Genomic DNA, 4,370 nt, shown 5'->3' on the forward strand with positions numbered 1-4,370 from the left:
ACCTAATGCTAGAGCCCATGCCAGAGGAGTAATGTTAATCTCCTCCTCGCCCCACTTGCCCTGTGGTAAACCTCACATTCAGTGTGCATGCTGCAACATGTGTTGGGGCAGATACTGTACCAACTGAGACAGTTGCTATGGCAACCATAGCATCCTGAGCTGCTCCTGTACCAGGGGCCCGACTATGGACATTGAACTCCTCCAGCACCCACCAGGTCTCCATTATGTACACCAGATTGTCACCCTTAAACATAATTAAATCCTGGATGAGGTAGGTCTTATTTTAAACCAATGTGGTGTTAAGGAGCAGCAGCAGCTTTATCCTGGAGGAGTTGCTAGCACCAACACCGGAAGTCCCAGGCTGAGAGAACAACCAGAAAGAGGAACAGTCCTTGTTTTACTATATATGGGCTTTCTGAAAACCCCTATGGGAATGCTGGACTACATGGATTCTTGGTTTGTTCCAAGAGATCTTCTTGTATTCTTAAATAAATTAATTTGAACTCTGGTCTATGCTCTGGTATTCACCCTCTTATATTATCTTTTCTGTTTTTCTTAAATTTCTAACTTATCTTAATTCTTTCTTATTTCACCTTCCCATCTTTTTATTAAAGGCAATCACACAGATTAGATAAAGTGGATTGCTCTGGCGATCTTGTCTACTGTTGGGGGGGGGGGGCTGTTCTGTATTTATATTCACAGAACTTTTTTTCCCCAGTCAAAGAAGTAAAATTAGCAGCATATGATTTCCCCATAAGATTGGACCAGGCAGTTGCCATAAATCTAGTATCCTGCTGGTTCGGTGGCAGCAGAACCCTAATATTTCACCGGGAACATTTGGTTAATGCATTTTGCAATTTTCTCAGAAATGCCCACAGATAACATTATTTATCTTTATTTTCACTGCTGGTTTGGAGGGAATTTATGCAGCCGTATTTTCCACGTTGAGGTGAGATCGACATGCTCCAGTCTTAAGTGGGTCAAGAGGAACTATTCTTTGAACGTATCACGCAAACATGTTACTTTGAGTTTTGTTGTGTTTTGAGCTGAATTGGTTTTGGACTTATGAACAAGACTGGATTCTACATGGATCTTCACTCTGCTGTGACTGGAAAAAGAAATCACTCTTGAGGACCCAATCCTATGCTTCCCTAGCACCCAAGGCTACAGCAGCGCCAAAATGGCTATCACTTTGTCCTATGGGGCCATGGAAGTAGCTGGAGGTCTCCTCAGGGTAAGTGGTTGGCAACCTTCAGTCTTGTCAATCAGAATAGTATAAGCCTACAGCACCTGGTATTCCCAGGTGGTCTCCCATCCAAGTACTAACCAGGCCTGACCCTGCTTAGCTTCTGAGATCAGACAAGATCAGGCATGTGCAGGGTAACAGTTGCTGCAGTGTAAGTGAACAAACATCAAGCAATGGCAGCCCCAAAGGGTCTCCTCAGATTTGCACCCACTATTGAGTGGGTGCAGAAATGAAGAGACCCATGTTGGGTTTTCGGCTCAGGAGGGAGCATTGGATTTGGCGGCTGAGTCTGCCGCCATCTCCACCCCCTTCCTGGGCAGGTCTGCTCTGTGATCCACCCTCCCTCTGCTGTTTTCACCCCTCCCTGCCTTCTCTCCACCTTCCCCCACCCTGAAAAGCCCCACCAGCAGAAAACTTAGCATTCTAGCAATGCATCATTCTAGCACTGAAGCCCAGCACCAACTGACTGACCTTGGCACCGGCCCAGTGTTCTAACTGCTGACACAAGAGTGCCTTATGGCACATTTTGTGACACCCAGAGCTGGGGGTAAATCTGGAGCATGGTGGATTGGGCTGCCCATTAGTGGTAGCTTTCCTCTGGGGACAAACAGCAGCCAGGTATATGAGATCTGGACTGGGACTACAGTGGGGCAAAAGGTTAATCCGCCTTCTTTCCAGTACAATGATTCTGATCTGCACTGGGGCCTCCGTGGGTCCTAGTTTAAAATAATTCCTTCAACTCACAAGGCAAGTGAGTGTGTCAAAGTTGCATCTAGTTCAATTCTGAATCATTTAATTCCAAGGGCCTGTGTGCAAACTGAAAAATGGAACCCTCGGGAATTGTCCATAAAGCATATCATACTTTTTAAAGCCTTTTCATATCGATCTCCCCCCTGCTATATTACGCTTTGTCAGAGCCAGGTTTAGGGACAGGTAGCAAAGGTGACCACCTGGGGCTTCGCATTTGGGAGAAGACAAAGCATGTTTCACTTATTCTTTAAAATCAATACATTTTTATAAGATTAGAGAGGGAAATTGTTTTTAGTCACTTAAATAAGGCATGAACAAATCAGATTTTCAGTTCATGCATGCAAAGTTGCTAAACCCTGTATGTAGATTGTACATTAACATGACAAAAATGTAATCAAAGTGAGGAATGCAAAAGACACTTTTCCTTTGGCGCACCATTTGATCTAGGGCCAGCTCTGCACTTAGCCTCATCTTTAACCAACTCCAATCTCTCCTTAGTCACAGTTTTGCTACCACTTCCCTACTCTGTGATATTAAATACTTTATGGGTGGACCATCCATGGATTATTAAACATATGGTTGAAATTATTTGATGCATGTTCCAGCTGAAAGTGAAAGGACCCAGTATGTGGGCATAAATATTAAGGACTTCAGAGGTGCGGGTTGAGGCTAAAATCCTAAATTAAAGTGGGAGTAAGTCCCATTGAACTGAATAGGACTTATTTGTGTATAGGTGCACCATTCTCGAAATTATAAAGCCAGGTGTTTTTTTTTGGGGGGGGGGAAGGGGAAATAGAAATTTGGGGGGAAATTGAATTATATGCAATAGTTATTTTCATAGCAATTCTAAACACATTTTCCTGCTTCTGTAGCATAAAATGCATCATTTATAACTCAGTTAGCATATAAAAGTGTACTATTTAGCATATACGTGACGTTTAAAAGTATAAAAGCTTTAGTTTTGTATATGCATAATTGCACAAAAGAGCCACAAACTAGTCCACTCTATGCTACCTAGGCATATATATCAGTTTTCACCATGTGAGAAGTAGGAAAAACTGAAAATGGAAACCACAGATATTGTAATAAATAAAATTAAGTGTATTATCTGGACAGAAACTGTCCCATACAGTCATAATCTTAAGGAGTCAGCGAACAACTCAATTGGAAATAAACTTTAACACAACATTGAAAATATTGAACTTTATCATCATACACATTATGTGGCTTAATATTTGTGGACAAAATGAGTCACAAGCCGTAAACGTATCCTTGGAAATACTACTATCACAAATCTAATCAGAATCAGTGTCTGAAAGATTTGCTTCCCCCAAGTTTCCACTGGAAAAATTGAAAATTGTCCAAGAAGAGGGGAATAGAAAAAACCTTTCTTATTCCAGATTTCCTGCAGAAGAATATAATTGTCCTTATAAAAAAGGCATATAATTATTCTTCATAAGAATTATTATTTTTTTTTACCATAACTGTGATGCTGTGAGTAACAAGGCCCTAGGAAATGTGTCTTCTTACTGCACCTCAGACATTGATCAGGTAGGTTCATCTGGGAAGATGGAGGCTTGTGCAGCAATTTTCAACTGGGGTGCCATGGCACTTTTTGTTGTGCCGTGAAATGTCCACAGGTATGCCTTGGGGATTTGGAGCAGAGAGGTTGAAAATAGCTGAAAAATTCCTCCGGGTTCTGTGGCTCTGTTTCTAAGGGAATTGTCCATAATCAATTATGAACAAGATTTGCACATTTCCTCTTCTGCCATTTGCAGCTCAAGAGTTTCTATGTGAGAACAAAGTGTTTTTTCTGCGCACCACCTACTTAATGATGTCACTCCCTGCTTAATGAGGTCACTTCTGCAGGCTCAAGTAATGCTATTTGGCCCACTATATGAAATGAGTTGGACACCCTGCTGTAGGCAATAGTGAGCTAGAGGCACCAGTGGTTTGATTTGGTTATAAGGGAGCTTCCTTTTTATGCTTTTATGAACTTTTTAAGGATTGCCCAAGATTGGAATGCTGCTGAATACAGTTTATCTACTCAGGAGATCAGACATGAAGTCTTCTTACAGTGCAAAGATGGTCACTGAACTCCATCTTTTCTTGAAGAAGTGGGGGCAAGTCACATAGCCAAACTGACATGTCCATGTGTGGGTTCTGTACTGCATGTGGTCATGAGCATGAGCTAAACTTGTTAACTCGCAGCCTACCTACTGGAAGCCCAAGTACAAAACAAAATCCATATTTGCACCACAAATACAGTACTTCCAAAAGTAGATTGGAAGTAGTATGGAAGTAGTATGGTCAATATTCTGCTTGGTGAACATTGGAGCAATCATACTCATGGCTAATTAGAGCTCCAGCATAT

The 4,370-nt window shown here is 41.8% G+C and overlaps 1 pseudogene; it reads right to left on the reverse strand.

Annotated features, from left to right (window-relative positions):
- Positions 1-1,278: 1,278 nt before the first annotated feature.
- On the reverse strand, positions 1,279-1,398 carry LOC136650365 (5S ribosomal RNA; annotated as a pseudogene).
- Between the last annotated feature and the right edge of the window lie 2,972 nt (positions 1,399-4,370).

The sequence above is a fragment of the Tiliqua scincoides genome, chromosome 4 (genome assembly GCF_035046505.1).
Source record: "Tiliqua scincoides isolate rTilSci1 chromosome 4, rTilSci1.hap2, whole genome shotgun sequence".
Taxonomy (NCBI): Eukaryota; Metazoa; Chordata; class Lepidosauria; order Squamata; family Scincidae; genus Tiliqua; species Tiliqua scincoides.